The sequence below is a fragment of the Phyllostomus hastatus genome, unplaced genomic scaffold (assembly GCF_019186645.2).
Source record: "Phyllostomus hastatus isolate PE091 unplaced genomic scaffold, TTU_PhHast_1.1 phas_contig_196, whole genome shotgun sequence".
In the NCBI taxonomy this organism is placed as follows: Eukaryota; Metazoa; Chordata; class Mammalia; order Chiroptera; family Phyllostomidae; genus Phyllostomus; species Phyllostomus hastatus.
Genome location: NW_025333709.1, coordinates 22,760,082 through 22,777,917, shown reverse-complemented (window position 1 = coordinate 22,777,917; position 17,836 = coordinate 22,760,082). Strand labels below are relative to the sequence as shown.

Sequence of the window (17,836 nt, the reverse complement as noted above, 5' to 3'; positions counted from 1 at the left end):
ATGGCTTCACTTATGAGAAATATCCAGAATAAGCAACCCATAGAGACAGGAAGTAGATTCATAATTTCCAGGGACTGGTGGGGAGGGATTAATTAGGAGTGATGGCTAATGAGTTTCTCTTTGGGGAGATGAAATTATTTTGGAATTAGATAGTGGTGATGTGAATATACTAAAAATCCAAATTTCATGGTATGTGAATGATATCTTAATTTTTAAATCCCTCTATGTGATGATAGTTGAATGACTTCAGGTTGATTAATTTCCTGAGGATTTACAATAATGGAACCCACACTTCAAAGGGCTAGTTTCAGGATTCAATGAGATGCATATAAAATAGTCAGCCTAAGTCCTTGAATATAGTAGGTGCTCAGCAAACGTTAGCTGTAGTGATAATAGTAGTAACAGCCCTGATTGCTGTTGGTTAATAAGGGGTACGTGTGATGGTTAATGTTATGTGTCCACTGGACTGGACAAGGCATGCTCAGATAGCTGGTAAACATTATTTCAGGGTGTAACTGTGAGGGTGCCTCTGGATGGAGGTTAGCATTTGAATCAGTAAAGATTGCCCTCACCAACGCTGGGTGGACATCATCCAGTCTTTGGCCTGAATAGAACAAAAAGGCGGAAGGGCAAATTTGCCCTCTGCTTGAGCTGAGACATTCGTCTTCTCCTGCCCTTGAACATTAGCACACCTTAGGACCTATACCAGGACTTGCACCATCGGCTCCCCAGTCCTCAGGCCCTCGGACTCATGCTGAGTTACACCTTTAGCTTCCCGAGTTCTCCATCCTTTAGATGGCAGACCTTGGGACTTCTCAGCCTCCGTACCACACGAGCCAATTCCAATAGTAGATCTCTGCACTCCCTCACTCTCTCCCTCATATGGATGAACAAAATACAGTATACCCGCACAATGGAGTATTAGTTGGTCATAAAAAGTAATACATGCTAAGACATAAATGGACTTTGAATATACCTAAATAATTTTCTCTGTTTCTCTAGAGAACCCTGACCAATGCAGTATGGTACATTAATGTAGAAATAATACAGAAGCGATGGGCTGGAGGTCTCAAGGTCTTGCCCGGGTTTATAGACAGGACATACAGGTGAGGTCCAAGAGGAGACAGCGTGTTAGCCAAAACTGATGCCAGCCTCAGTGGGCCCCCCAGATGTCTCTCGGTATCTCCTCCCCCTTTTCATGAGTCGCTGTGTCTGGCAGCATGACTGCGCTCCATTTGTCACTTTATAAGCCACATGGTGAGTACCCCAAGGTTCTCTGGCAGGTCCCTCTCATTGTAGCTGGGCAGAGACTGGGGGTTCGAGAGCATACTAGCCCCGCACACTTTCAGACGGTTCAGAAATCCCTCCCTGCCCAAGCCATGGATTCTGTCCACTCACGCCCCCCACTTGCTCACTGCTCCCCTCCCTCACTTCCCCACCGTCCTGTGCCTTCCTCCCGGTCCACATCTCTCTCTCTCTCTCTCAAGCACACACATGGGCTCACATTTTAGATCACACTAACTTCAAACACGGAGTCTCTGAGTGACGAAACTGAGCACTCTGAAGACTGGCTTCAGGGCAAGTGCGCTCAGGGAATTGGTGAACGAGTGAAAGGAAGCACGGGGGAGAGTGAACGAACAAACCAGGTGAAGGCTTATTTGGAGGTCGACAGTAAGCTCAGGTGATCGCTAAAGAGCATTGTGCTTTAACAGAACCGTGTCAACGTTTAGGCTGAGGTCTCTAATTTTATGTTTTGATTGTAAAGGGAACCCAAATTCTGTCGCCCTGAAGTTGCTTTTATGGGATATTGATTTCTAAGCTGTTTATGAGGAAACAAAAGACTCAGAAAGAACCTTTGACCCTCCCCCCCCGACACTTTCCTGTCCAAGAGATTCAGACAGGGAAACCTGCTCCAGGAAGGAGATCTTCGGATGTTCACCTTAGCCTGATCTGAATGAAGTGTGGTAACTCAGAGGGCACCAGGCAGGTGCCTGTTAGCGGGAGAGCCCTGTGTCTCCCTGTTTTGGGCTTGCCTAGCCAGGACTTTCCTGCTCTTCCCCAACTACCTGTGAATCGTCCATTCTCATTTCTGAAATCTAATACCCCATTCGTCCCCCCATTTTCTCCTTTGTCCGAAGTGTCATGTATACCCTCAATGTATATGCCCTCACTGTTGGCTCAGTATCTCTGGAATTTTCAGGCCTATGTGAATTCCCTACACATGTATTAAAACTTTAATTCTCCCCTGTTAATCTCTCTGTTATGATTTTGAGCCCAGCCTTGAGGAACTTAGAAGGTGGAAGGGAAAATGTGTGTCCAGTTGTAGTTTCTTGTAAGTCAAAATAATAGCAAGCAGGCTTAATAAAACCATTTTTCGGGGCTCCAGCCACCTTCACGTCATTATATTTATCCAAAACCCTTGCAAAATTAAAAGCTGGCTGCAACCCCACTGGAACTACTGACTTTGCAGTGCAAGAAAGAAAGCCGTTGAACTTGTAACTCCAGAGGGAACCAGACAGGAACAAAACTCCTAAAGATGAAAGTTTACACCACTTTCAGGATGCCTTTCTTCTCTCTGCAGTCAGCAGTCTTGTTAAAACAGAAATCTACTTTTTGACACAAATTTATCTCTTCATTAAAATGCTTGTGACATTTCTAAACAAGCTAAGTTAACATATTTTGCCATTGAAATATGTTTCCTTTTCAATATTTTTGCTTAATATATACAGTGATCATGTTCACTTTTCAGCTGGAAAGACATTCCAAAAATAGAAACGGTGTTTTTCTATTTTTAGCTCATCCTATAAAGTTTAAGCAAATAATCTTCTTTCCAAAGTACTGCACACACATGTTTCAAATTCATGGAAAAACCCAGCGGCAATGAGCTCATAAAAGAAAACACACTGAAAATTTAGAGTCAAAGATTTTGACATCCTCTCCCTGTGTTATAACTAAATATAGATGCTCAACCTTAAACTCAGACATTTTTATTATAATTTATAATGGAAACAGAAAAAGCACCACTTGCATAGCAAATTTCACCAAAAAATAACCTCTTTTCTAAACTGGAAAGTATGTTTCTCCTTAAAAATTAGACTGAAAAACATCAACTCCTGCCTCCTGAACAAACCTATCAGTGAGTACAAATCAGACCAAACTTCCTTTTCTTTCTATAACAAATCACAATTTCCTTCTTCATTAAAAGAGAGCTTAGTTTACTTTTAATAAGAATTATTTCCCACTTCTAAAACAAGTTCTATTTGTTCACCTTCATTTAGTTCCTTAAAATGGTAAATATCAATCCAGCAATCTCCCTCCTTGATATTTACCCAAAGAAAGTGAAAACTTACATCCATACAAAATCCTGCACGGGCATGTTGATAGCAGCTTTATTGATCATTACCAAAACTTGGAAGCATCCAAGATGCCATTTAATAGATGAATGGATAAATAAACAGTGGTATATCCAGACAATGGATATTGTTCATCACTAAAAAGAAATGGGTGATCAAACCATGAAAAGGCATGCGGAAAACTTAGCTGCATATTACTAAGTGAAAGAAGTCAATCTGAAAAGGCCACATACTATTTGACTCCAACTATACAACATTCTGAAAAAGGCAAAACTATGGGGACAGTAAAAGATCAGTTGTTGCTGAGGGTGGGGCTGGGGAAGGGGTGAGTAGGTAGAGCACAGAGGACCTCTGGTGGGGGGGTGAAAATACTCTGTATGACACTATACGGATGGACACATGTCACTAGACATGTGTCCAAACCTACTCAATGCACAGCACCAAGAGGGAACTGTAATGGGAACTGCACTGCGGACTGTAGGTGACAGTGATGTGTCAGTGCAGGTTCGTCAGTTGTAACAAATGGCCACTCTTGGTGGGGCATTTTGATGAAGGGAGAGATTTACATATGAGGGCAGGGGCCACGGGCAATCTGTGTCTTCTGCTCAGTTCTGCCGTGAACCTAAAACTGCTCTTTAAAAAAATGTCTTAAAGGTTTCACAGGCTTTAAACACAGTTGAAACTCTCTGTCTATGTCCTCACTCTTTTCAAAGCCTAAATTTGTGTGTGTCAGTGTTCTGAGTCAGAACCACACAGCACACATGCACACAAACAGAATGGTGATTCTTCCCTGCAGGTTGCTTGGCCCTGTCAGGGAGCCACACTCTGCAGAGCCGCACAAAGCAATTCCTATCTGTTTCCTTGCTGTGGCTTGAGATTCCTATAAAAGTCCACCACACCAGGCACACCTGCCTTCCACCAAGAGGAGTATACCTGGTTAGCTCAGCGCAATTTTCAGGTGCATAGAGCAAGCATGCTTTCTAGAAGCTAAGATCCAAATGCCATGTTCCACAGTAAAGCCTCTCTAAAAACTTTAAAATAAAAGGTCTCTCTGGAGTCACTACTTAGCAAAGAAATGCGTGGACTATAAAATAAACCATCAGCTTGACTGGTGTGGCTTAGCTGGTTGGGCGCTGTCCTGCAAAGCAAAAGGTCACTGTTCTGATTCTCAGTTAGAGCCCAAGCCTGGGTTGCAGGTTGGACCCCCAGCTGGGGCATGTAGGAGAGGCAACGGATCGATGTTTCTCCCTCACATTGATGTTTCTCTCCCTCTTGTTCTCCCTCCCTTCCCCTCTCTCTAGAAATAAATAAATAAAATCTTTAAAGAAAATAAAATAAGCCACCATCAGCATCTTGGTCTCCATAGACAGTTAGATAAGATACAGAAATGGAAACAACTTCTGTTGGCTTTGATGGAAATGTAAGGCCGGAGAAGGTGTAAGAAGGAAATAGCTTCTCTTTTTCCTACGTGTTGGACTCTTCTTCAATTTCTCAAAGTGAGGGGCGCGCCTGAGACATGGCTCTTCTCACCTGAATTTTTCAAGCAGACACAGGTTATGTTCTGGGCAAGGGGAAGATAAATCGGCTTTCCGAGGAGGATCAGAATTCACCTAGAATAGTCTGACTGATTGGCACACAGCCCTTTGGAGTCTTCCTCTCTATGGAGGGGGGTGTCTTCAAAGGTAGCCCGGAGAAACACGGGGCTGGGCACGCAGGTGTGCGCCCTAGCTTCTACCTGCCCGCGACTGGCTGTGTGATCTCAGGAAGCTTGTGTTACATCTCTGGGCCTGTGTCCACCTGGTACATTTCAGAGTTTAGGCTCGTGATCTCCAAGGTCCCTTCCCAGCTTCTCTCAGGAACATGTGCTCAATTAAATGCCAATGATGGGTTTGTGCCTAGAATGCCTTGGCTCAGGGTCAAGGTGAAACTAATCATAACTGCTCATCAGTCTCCAAATCATAATGTTGCAAGGGCACCAAAGCTGTTGGATCTTTTCCAGGAACCTAGAGTAGATTCCTTACCTTTGGGGTGATGGCAAGAATAAATGCCTGCAACTCAGTGGCAACGGTCACCTGCCTTTTGTCTGAAGTACCCCTTTACCAAAGTTAAGGGTCAGGAAGGAAGGCTCAGGACCATATCCATTGGGCACTTATGTGTGCCAAATATTTTTGTATACAAGATCTGTCCAGAAGGTATCCAGCCACATAATATGAAAAAGAGACATTTATTGAAGAAGATATAAGATGCCAGAAACATTGTACACAGGACAATGATTCTTCAGTCCCCTTCAATGTTGGCACCTTGGGACTTTACACAGTTCTCCCAATCACCATCTGCTGTCATATTTTCCGGAATCTCATCAATGGTCTGAAATCTCTTCCTTTTCAACGGTGATTTTAGTTTTAGGAAAAGCCCAAAGTCTCAGGGCACCAAATCAGGCCTATAGGGGGACTGAGTCACCTGTGTGATTTGATGTTTTGCCAAAAAACTCTGTATAAGACGTGATGTATGAGTGAGTGTATCGTCATGATGAAGCTGCCAGTCATAAGCTGCCCACAGCTGCAGCCTTCTGAATCATCTGGATAGTTTCCTGAAGGAATGTGCGAACTTAACACAAAATTTGACACAGATTCGTTGCTCTGCTCACTCAGTCATTTTGAATGCAATGGCCACACGGTACACATGCTCACTCAACAGCGTCTACTGTCTCCGCTCTAGTACAGCTCGTCATTGTTTGTGCACACACATTCCAGCCCTCTCTCCTTGGCTGCCAGGTTGCATGGATGCCATGCAAACCATTCTCGTTATATTAACAAGGACTGGACCTTTTCAGGACAGGCCTCGTGTTACCTCATCAATCCTCACGACAACCACAAAGTCTTGGAGGCTCCACTCCTGCTCTACAAAGCTGCAGGGGCAGGACCTCTGTCCCAGTCTGTCCAGAAGGCGGGACCCCTGCCCCAGTGAGCCTGGAGGACAGAGAATCAAGCTGAAGGGCATTACCCTCAAGTCTGAAGATCTCATGGGGTTTTCCCTGTAGTTTGGACTTGTTTTTAGAATGGGAATGTCTATCCCATGCCTGTCCCACCGTAGTATTTGGGAAGCACATATCTTGTCTGGGTTCACAGGTTCATAGCTGGAGAGGAATCTGTTTCCGGGTGAATCACATCTGGAGTCTCAGCCGCATCTGATTTAGATAAGACTTAGATGAGACTTTCGGTTTTAGGCTTTTGAGTCGATGCTGGAACAAGTGAAGACTTCAGGGGCTATTGGGACTCAATAAGTGTATTTTGCATGTGAGAAAGACATGGACTCTGGGGGACCAGGAGCAGCAGAATGCTACAGACTAAATGTTTGTATCCTCCCCACATTGCTATGTGAAACCTACTCCCTGAAGAGATGGCATTTGGAAGTGGGGCCTCTGGGAGGTGATTAGTGCCCTTATTTTAAAACGGCCCCAGGGAGATCTTTTGCCCCTCCCACCAGGTGAAGCAAGAGGATGACCGTCTGTAAACCAGGCAGTGGACTTTCACCAAAAACCGAGTCTGCCAGCACCTTGATCTTGGACTTCCTAGCCTCCAGAAATGTGAGGAATAAATTTCTATACTTTATAAGCCACTTGATCTATGGTGTTTTTGTTACAGCAACCTGAACGGACCTGGACAAGCAATAATCAAGGTAATAGAACATAATGTGCACTGAACACTTACTACCTAGCAGACACTGCTACAACCAGCACACCTTCGGATGGCGCTCGTTAGGGACCAGGCGTGCAGCACTCACCATGTGTGAGGTAGGGACCAGGATCACCCTGTTTCTGATAGGGAACCTGAAGGGTCAGAACCAGGATCTGGACATAAGCACTCTGTCAACTTAACCCACTAACTCACTACATGGCCCCTAGTTATTATCTCAACACTCTCCTGCATGGCATTATTTATTCTGTTTTACAGACAGAGAAGCCGAGGTTCAGGAAGGTAAAGTAATTTGCCTGGGAAACCTGCGGTGCAATGTCAGGGAAGCGAACGGTCCTAACTGCTCTCAACACTGGACTGCACACTCTAAAATTTCAGGGACCAGGTCTGGTCAAGGGAGGTCCTTGAGACAAGCATCCACTTCCAGCCAACAGCTGGCTTTGTTGGGGAAAAAGTTCTGCCTCTCTTGTGGGGCCAGGGACAGCAGGTTCTAAAAAATATTCAAATGAATGAGCAAGGAAGGAAAGGGAAAGGAAGTGAGTTCTCTTTGAGTCTGAGGCAGCAGGGCCCTTCTCGAAGTGAGGGAGGCCTGTGGCAGGCTCCACGCCGAGACCACGCTGGGGTCCAGCGAGCCTGCCACACCCTGAACCCGAGACAGAGCAGGAGCTGGGCTGCTGGGGGTGGGGGAGGCAGGCACAGTGTTCCTCCCTGTGAAAAGCTGGCCTGGCTGCCGGACTGCAGGCCCCTGACCTCCCAGTACCCAGGAAGTTTGGCTGAGTGGGGTATGGCCCTGTCAAAGCTTAGTGGAGCCTGTTCCTGGGTTAGATGAGTCAGTGGGTCTAGGATAACGTTTCCTTACAAGAAGCACATCACCTTGCTCCTCTTCTCCAACTGTGACATTGTAGTATAAGGGCCACAGGCTCACCAGGTCCCAAAAAGGGACACATAGCCCCTTGGGGCCAAGATGTGTTGCTTTATTGTTTCAGTTCATTGTTGATACACAGCAAATATAACTGCTGATTTCAAGTATCCAACTCTGGCCCACCGTGTGCCTAGCAGTGAACTTAAGCCATTGAAATATCGGTTAACACATTCAGCCACTTCGTAAGTATCTCTGGTGCATGGCTGCACACAGGTCTCTGGGGACGCCACAGCAGAGAAGCCACCTGCCCCTAGAGGAACATCTCAGGGTCCAGTGGGCACATACAGCAAGTAAACAGGAAGCTACATGACGGGGGAGAAGTGCTTCGAGAAGGAAAAGAGCGAATACTATGAAAAGATACAGAGGCCTTGAACCCACCCCCGGGGGCCTGTAAGATGCCTGGAGGAAGTGAGGCTTAATGAGGTGACACACACAAAGGCCAAGCAGAAATTAGCCACGAGAGGTTAAAAGAAAAGCCAGATTATTCCTCATCTACAAAGCAGTAGACTCTGTTACTGGACTTTTATTACATTCAGCATTCTTGTTTTCTAAAGATATTTTTGACAAAATATTTTTAAAAAATCAATGGAATAATAGAAACAATATCTATGTAGCTACTACTCAGTTTTAATAGTTTTAAATATTTTTTAAACAGCTGGCTGGTGGGGCTCAGTGGACTGAGCATTGGCCTGCAAACAGAAAGGTCACTGGTTCGATTCCCAGTGAAGGCACATGCCTGGCGTGCAGACCAGGTCCCCGTTCGGGGGCGTGCGAGAGGCAATCAATTGATGTCTCTCTCCCTCACTTTCTCCCTCCCTTCCCCTCTCTCTGGAAATAAATAAATAAAATTTTTTAAAATAAATATTTTGTGCATATGTACATATATATTTTTAAAGTAAAATATTACTTATACTGTTCTCCCTCCATGCCCAGGGGTAACCACCATTGAGCTAAGTGTATCTTTCCCCCTCTGTTATTATGTATTAACCTTATAAATTCCCTTACAAACTGAAGGTAGGACCCTCCACCAGCCAAAACATTAAAACTAGCTGAAGGCTCAAATAATGCTTAGCATTTTTTGAGCAAAAGAGCATTTTATAATTGAGGTATGAACATGGATTTTATTTTGGACATAATGCTATTGCACACTTAATAGACTACATTATAGTATAAACAGAACTTTCATATGAACTGAAGAATCAAAACAATTTGTGTGACTCACTTCATTGTGATATTCACTTTAATGTGGATGGTCTGGAACCAAACCCACAGAACCTCCGAGGCATGCCTGTATTTGGCCATCGTGATGAACAAAGCAGGTGCCGTCCCTGCCCTCTTGGGGCTCACAGTCTAGTGGAGGAAACGGGCCATAAGCAAGTCAGAATGTGAGTGAAATACACAATCACACAGTGAGGCAAGTGCTCTGAAGGAAGAGAACAAGGTAGTGTGAGAGAGGATGGCTTGCGGGCCAGGGACCGGCGTTAAAATGTCTAGTCAGTAGGTCTCTCTGTTAGTTCTAAACCTGAGACCCGATGAACTAGGCACGTTGTAAGTTAGGAGAACATCGTGTGCAAAGGCTCTGTGAATGGAAAGAGGGAATTGTCCTGTGGGTACCGAAGAGGGAGGTACAAAGTGGCTCAAGAGAATGCTGAGGATAAAAGCAAAAGACAGATGACCCAAGGCCTTGAAGGCGGTGGCAAGGAGTTGGACTGTAACCTAAAAGTAATAGGGAACTCTTGGTGGGTTGGAGGAGGGGGATTACATGGTTTAACTCTTCACTGGGTCACTCTGACCATGGAGAATGGAATACTGAGGGGCAGGATGGAAGCAAGAAACCCGTTCTCCAGTTAGAACTGTTTTCTAGTGTGATGGTGGTTTGGATGAGGACAGTGGTTGGCAGTGAAAATCAGATAGAAGCTGATGGATTCCAAATATATCTTGGAAACGGAGCCAACAGGGCTTGCCATTGGAGGAAAGCTAGGATGTAAGTGAGAGAGAAGAATCAAGAATGCTCTCTAAGCTCAAAAACATGAATAAGAAACCATCTATAATTACTTCTGAAACATTTTATGATTTGTCTTGAAGTTGTTAACTTAAACCATCTCCAGTGAGAAGTGTGAGGGGAACGGAAGTTCACAAAATAGTGACTCTTCTAGAAAGGATGCCAAGGCAGCGTAGGCCTGGGAATTTGTATCTTTTCTGGAGGTTAGTTCTCAGTATCCTTTGATTGGGAAGGAATCCAGAACCCTTGGCAGCTAGCTGCCTCAGATGGTTCTCGAACAGCCTAGCCAGTTGGCTTCTTATGGAATAAGATATTCAGAGACAAAACCACTGTTGGGAACCCCCGCCATGGCTAAGGCTGAGGGAATGACCTTGGACCATAAGCTAGCAAGGAGACAAAAGCTTATCTCCCTGGCAGGAGCGCCGCTTCTGCTTCTTTTACTTCACCCTGCCTGGCCCCCAATGCTTGGTCGGTTAGCCAATGATGGGTAAGATTCCCCAAGGGGGGAATGATCTAAGACAGGCATGATCACGTGGGAGGCCCCCAAGGAAGGACCTTGGGGGCTACAGCAAAAGGGGGTGATGGACCCTAGCCCCTCAGCTTTGACAAAGCCCGAGTCCTCATTGTCTGTGAGAAAATATCCTAATCTCTTGGCTGCCTTGCTTCCCTTGCTCCACCTAAACCTGAAACAATGACAGGGTGGTGCCACCCTGTGCTGGAAAGGGCGGGTTCCCCGAGTGATCAGGCCTAAGAAAGAATATGTAAAATCCTGTGAAACCTGCTTTGTTTAGAATGCTCTCAGTTGAATGATAAGGGTCCAAGGAAGAAGTAAGTTTGTTCCTCAAAGTTTTACAGCTCTTTGACCCTGACTCAAAATAGGCCCTCAGACTTCCTTGTTACCTATTGTTTGATTCTTACTTCCTGGCAATGATTAATGAGCTTTACCTGAATTCTTGTGCAAACGAAACCAATAAAAAGCCTCTCTGGAGGGGGACGGGGTGCTCTCCCCACCAGAGAGAGTGGCCATTCCGTTCCTACTTCTCCACAGGACCTGGTTGTCTCCGTGTATGTTTTTCTCGAGTGTTGACAAGCCATCCACAGCGTTCCGCGGTCACTGCCAGTTGGTGATCGTATCAAACCACCACTTACTTTCAGCAACAGCAACAAAACTACTAACTTGTGCGATAAATACTCACTAAATCCTGGAACCCAGCAACCACAGAGGAATTCCTCAAGCCTCACAGATGACGTAGACTGACATCAGAAATCTGTGACTCTGTCAAAGCTTTATACAAAATCCAAGACATGAACATAAAGCTGTTTTAAGTAAGATGTTAGAAGCAAAATTAAAATTCATGCATATTATTTACCTGTGCAGACATTTTAGGCTAATCAATGTTAGTCCAAGCTGCAATCGTGTGTCTTGTGTTTTCAGCATTCTGCTTACCTTCCCATCTTTTGACAATGGCCTCTGGCTTCTAGGACCTCCCTACGGCTTCTGTCTGGTTGATGCCAGACTGGTATGAGAAGATGTGGGAAACTCTTGACCTGACCCTGGCCTTTCCTCCTTTATCCTTTGCTCTTTCCTGTCCCTTGTTTTCTCTGCAGGAGCAAATCTTGTTCACACATCCCCAGGAGTGGGAGCCTTGGGTTGGAAGGAATGTGGAACCAGGGAGAATAAGAAGGAACACACCCCACTCTGTATGGAAACAGAACGTTAATTTCAGTAGAAATTGTTGCTGTGAGAAGTAACTTACACGCCTAGGCTGTGCTCTCGAGCAAACAGCAGAGGCCTGAGGTCAGACGGAGCTGGTGGATATCCCGGCGCACCACCTTCTGTGAGCTGGGAGACCTGGGCCAACGTACACAACTCCTGAGTTTTCCACACCCATAAAATGGGGGTGGCACCCATCTCTCAGGCACTTTGAAATGGTTTTCAGAAACCATTTAGGTAAAGGGCACCAATAAAGAAAGAGTAGCTGCCTTTATAGCATTTCCTAATTTATAATGTCCTCATGCATACAGGATCTCACACCCTACTAATCTGTAGTAAATGCAAGTCTGTCATTTTTGACTAAAGCAGCACCTCAAAGTTCTCCTAATTACAAGATGGCAACCATGCCCTACCATGACGTCTCTCTTTTGCCAACTCTGACCGATCGGCAGTAGCAATCTAGCTGCAGCGATGAGTCGAGTCAGAGGCCCTGTCTGGGCTCAGCGGGCGCGTCCCAGGTACTGTGATTCCTCTGGCGTCTGGTGCGGGCACAGGGTACAGGGGCGCGGTGAGGACTATGCACAGCTGCCAGCCCTACCCCAGCCCCATCTCCTGATGGACAGCAGCAAAGTGTCACTGCTGTTTCTAAGGCCTCAAGACAAGCTGGAGGCAGTTTTGTAGGGAGTCCTTTCAGTCCGAAGATAAATATGCTTGCTCTCCAATTCATTCCAGGAATCTCTGACACATGGCCATCTGTTTGTCTGTAATTGAGTTCACAGGCAAAAAACATCAAACCCAAAAGCAAACCTGTCTATTTGCATACGGCCCACCTCCAGTACAAAAGGCCATTCAGAGATATCATCAGAACACTGACCCCCAGCTTGAGACAGCCAGCTAGCTGGTCTGTGACAGAGCCTTAACTTGAACCTGGTGTATCCAGTGATTAACTGAACTGCTCCATGGAGCTCATGAACTCGAGGCCCATGAGGGCTCAGGAAGCACAAGTAAGTATGTGAATGGCGACTGGAAGACAATAGGGGTGGGAGGGATGGGGAGACGGTAAAACAAACTGCGCATGCCAAGCTGCAGGCATTCACACTGAACTGCTTTTCTGCAACTCTGCCCCAATACGCCATTAGCATCTTTTTACGTATTCTGACGCATTCCTTTTCTAAATGAATAGCCTTAAAGTGGTTCTCTGAATTGGGGCAAAAATAAAGTAAAAGATATAGTATAAGTGTCCCGAAGAAGGAATAAACAAAGACTTGTGAGTGCTAGAGGGGTGAAGAAAGCAAATCCAGTCTGGGGAAGCTTTCTGGAGGAGGTGGCCTGTGAGCTGGGAGAGAGGAAATGCTTTCATCAAGTAAAAGAAGAGAAAAACCTCTCCAGATAAGAGAAACCGAAATGGGCGAAAAAAAAGAAAGCTTGTCTATTTTGGAAAAACAACAGTCCCATTGTGTTGGAGAACAGGATACAAAATTCTAGGCTTAGAGGAAAAAGTATAAAAAATCATCTGCGACCACACGGTCCAGGCCCTTGACTGCCAAGCCAAGGAGTTTGGCACTTACTGGCTGGAGTCGGAAGGTGGACTTTAAATGGCCTACTTCGAGAAAGGGTTTTCTAGAAGACACATCTCGTATGTTGATCTCACAGATTCTTCCCGAAGCATAATTTTCTCCTAGAGGACATCCATCTAAAAATCATGGCATTATTCTTAGCATATGTGTTTAAAAGTAAACCCAGTCGCCATGGACGTGCGTGAGAAAGGGGGCAGGAAAACTAGCAGCGGACCCAGCAAACGCGGCCATCTGTTTCTGGGGCTCTGAGAAGAGACGAGCGCAAGAAAAAAAAAAAAAAAGGCTGAAAATCATATTTTCCACTGTAAGCTTCCACCCATGACCGCTCGTAAGTTTATTTGTCTGGAATTTTCAATAAAATCCACCATGCACAGGCCATCACAAAACACTGTCGTCTGCTGGACTATAAATGGAAAGAACGAGGAAGGAGAGGAGAGGAAGGCAGGAGGGAGGACAAGGCTAGGCAGCTTGTCAGGGAACGTAAATCAGTTGTTGACCTTTTAAAAGTAATGCTGAAGAAGAAGAAAATTGCTCATCTCTTTTGAACTTTCATGAGAAAGGGATGGAAGCTAAAAAACAAGTAGAATTTGGAGGCAAAGTCCACATTAGAGTATCAGCTGTCCCCCTTTATTGTATATTCTTGTAATGAGATAAATTTGCTTATCTCATATGGGGTGATAATATTTATTACGTTAATGGTTGTGAAGAATGAAAGCATTGCATAAAACCACGTCTCATCTTTATCGAGTTCTTTCCTTCCTTTGGAAAGGAGGGGTGTCCCTGCCACATTGTGCTGGTGTGGCTGTGGGCCTTATACCAGCTCCTCAGCTGCTTGTGGCCCCGCAGCCACGGAGGACGTCTGAATGTTGGTGTAGTCAGCTTGAGGCTTCATGCACAGGGAGGGAGGCAGGGAAGGGGCAGATAACCCCGAAGGCCAGATAACAATAATCCTCATGTTTCACTGTGGTATGCATCGAGTGACTTCTCTGGGGGAACGTGCTCCTGTACCCCCTTTTCTTTACATTAATATTAAAATTAGTTGACACCATATGAGGTCAAGGGGGACAGACACAGAATGGCTGTACAGGGAAAAACCATTTGGAGGTTTCAATGTCCTAAAGAAAAGTACAGTGAGGATAATCAGCTGCAGATGTGTTCCTTTGTCTACAAACATTTATTGAACACCCATCTGGGCCCACATACTGTGTAGGCTGTAAGGATACATCTGTTAACAAAACAAGCAAAAATCTCTGCCCTCACGAAACGTACTTACTAGTGAAGAGAGACAGACAGCCCATAAACACAATTTTAATGCCACGGCATACAAGACATTTGTTAGAGGCAGACTGTGTAGATTATGATCTAAATACATAAATAGCCCTGACTGCTGTAGCTCACTGGATTGGGCATCGTCCTGCAAACTGAAAGGTCCCCAGCTTGGTTCCCAGGCAGGGCGCATGCCTGGGTTGCAGGCCAGGTCCCTGGTTTGGGGCACGCGAGAGGCAACCGATTGGTGTTTCTCTCCTTCTCTTTCTCCCTTCCTTCCCCTCTTTCTAAAAGTAAATAAATAAACTCTTTTAAAAATTATACATATATAAATACATATATAAATACATATATAAATAGGAAAAAAGAAGGTGTAAACTTTTAGGTAAAGTCCTGTTACAGTGAATACAGTTATTCTTGGAGCATGGGCTGCTCATGACAGGTAAAAGGCAAAGATTTGGGGGGGGAGGAAGCAATAGTGGAAGCGGCACACTGCAGGCTGATATGAACAGCGTCTACTGAGAGAGAGACCGAGGAGAGAGTACGCACGTGGGCCAGAATCTCTCGATGTGTCGTAAGACCTAGGACACAAATTGGGTGAGGCACCTGTTCCAGAAGCAGGATGGAAAGGGCAAATCCTTTTCCTGCTTTTTTATAATTTCTTACATTTATCAGATTATAAATGGTTTTCAACTTGCTTATGTTTTATACTAATTGTCAAATTACAAATCAAAATAGAGCTAAAGAAGGATGAGACAGAGCTCTATATGTACTGACATAGATGTCAGTTGTGATAAAGAGCAAATTATCTAGGTCACAGGGCTTTGCATCCTGTGATCCTATGTGTGTGAAATACGTGTGTGTGGAACGGCTTCCCTCTAAATCCTGAGATAAAAGTCTGTGACACTAATGGTGTAGACACAGCCATTCTGAAACCGCTTACTTTCAAATCCTTATTAAATGAGATGTCAAATACCGTGATTGCCTCGACTGGACTCTAATGTGCCTAGGAGTCACTTGGAAACTCCACCCAAAAGAAAATTCTGACTCAGAAAGCCTGAGGCAGAGCCCCAGACTCTACACTAATCACAGGCTCCCAGGTGACCTTGCTGTCCAGGGACAGCATGTTGAGGAACAAGGGCACACGCCACTGTGAACTGGGCACTCTATTACTTGGAGCTGACCCCGTCCTTACTGGCTACCGTCCCCCCTTCACATACCACGCGAACCGCACGAACCTCCCAAACTTCTCAATGTATACAGCCTCCTGGGGGGTTTGGCTCATGCCCCTCGCTCACCTGCGCTGGTCACTTTTCCCCCTCATTGGCCTTGTTTGCACTTACTTCCAAATATGTTTCTCTAGAGTCTTTTATTCAAGTCACTAGTCAACATTTATGGTGATATGTTTAATAGGGAAAATGATTTTGAAAGACCTCAAACTTAATTGCAAAGTTGTTGAATTCCGTGTCAGCAATAGGGGAATTAAAAGCCATCTAAACAGTGTTCTGTTAGCAGTGGTGACACGCATGTGTCTCTCCTTGATTAATCCTTAATTGCACATGACACTTTGACATCTTTTTAAATGAAGTCTGTTATTAACATGTATCAACTTAAAACTGAGTTCAGAAGAATTATTCATGATCACTCCCATATTAAAAACACCTTCCCTCTCTTATCCATCAAGAATTCCTACCTGATTCTAGCTCATTAATTAACAACATGCTTTTCATACCACACTGTATCCCCCTGTAATTTTCTAATATTATGATAAAATCTAACATTTATACTTTTCAGTTCCAACTTGCCAGAAGGGGCATCAGATACTGGATTTGAATGCCAGATATGTCTGAGTGCCAGAGTGGGGGAGGACTGGAGGGGAACTGTGTTGGTGACCTAGAGCTGTCACAGACCTTGAACGTCAGTCAGCACATGATGATGACCGTAGCCCATCACCCACACATGCTGATTCACTGTGACTTCCACTGAAAATTAGCCCAGTTTATCTGCAGCCCCACTCACCTGAAAACCATCGTATTTGTGCAAACAACAAGGACTTCAGGGAGTGAATAATCGGGGCTCCAGAGACGGAGATTGTAATTCAGATTTTTCCAATGACTTTGCACAAGAATACCACTTTCCCACAAACTCAGTAGAACTTTTAAGTTACATACTGTAAGAGTAAAACCTAAAACTACCCTGTAACATTCACAACTGATTGAGTGAAGAACACGACAGAAAATTCAGAGAACGGTACGAAGTCACGGTGTAAAAATACTCAGGGCCCCTAGTGTGGACTGGTGTGGGCTGGACCACAGGCTCGGTAACAGTCTCGGCCTTGCCAACCCTGGCAGCGCACTGCTGCTTTCCAGGTAGACCTTCCCCAGCTTCCCCTTCACCCCTTTCCAAGGTCTCTTACAGTAATGATGAGCAATGTGGGGAAATGACGAACAAAGCCAGGAAAAGACTTACTCATAGCCTGAGGACTCTTAGGTACTAAAGTATTGATTCATATACCCACAGAGCGGGAGGCATGGCGAAGAGCATGTCCATTATCAACTGAACTTCATGGGAATGCTCCACAAGCTAATGCTCTTAGCTTAACGACCGGCTCCTCTGAGCAAACACTGTGACCTCCTTCTAGATCTTCAGAGTTTTATTCTCCTGGACAAACACTATAGCTACTCTATAGATCCCAAGTGTCTTACTGAACAGATACTCTGATTGCTTTCAAATGTTTGTTCTTTTTGAAGTTTGCTAATTTATGAGCATAATGTCCACTTTCCCATTTTGCCAAGTGTCACCTTATCTTGGCTTCCTTAGCTGAATGTCATTCTCCCGATACTGACCACATAAGATAAATCTTGCAGGAGGTCTTAGGTATATTCAGGATGAAAAAAGGCTGTCCTCTCCGTATAGGAAGGAATGAAATGGTAGTTGGTCCCCATCTTCTGGTCAGAGATCACTTTTCCCTTCCTTCCCATAATGCAGTCCTTATAACAGCATGCGTTGGTCTACAAATTTTGAAACTTTCTTTTACTTTTAATTATGGACATTTTCAAATAGAAAAGTAGAGAAACTATTATAATGAACTCCCAGGTTCCATCGCCCGACTTCAACAATTGTTAACTCAAGAAGAGTCTTGTTTCATGTATATCCACGCGCACCTCCCTCCCACAAATCATTTTAAAGACAACCCTCAACATATTATTTCATTTATAAATACTTGAGTACATAGCTCTAAAAGCCCTAAATGCTTTGTACTTGGTGCTGTTTAACTGAAAGACAATACATTTGCAAATCAAGACCC

The 17,836-nt window shown here is 44.8% G+C and overlaps 1 protein-coding gene across 4 annotated transcripts in view; it reads right to left on the bottom strand.

Moving 5' to 3' along the window:
- TBC1D1 (TBC1 domain family member 1) overlaps positions 1-17,836 on the bottom strand; it is a 207,024-nt gene that overhangs the window by 141,452 nt on the left and 47,736 nt on the right. The gene's annotated exons all lie outside the window — the stretch shown is intronic.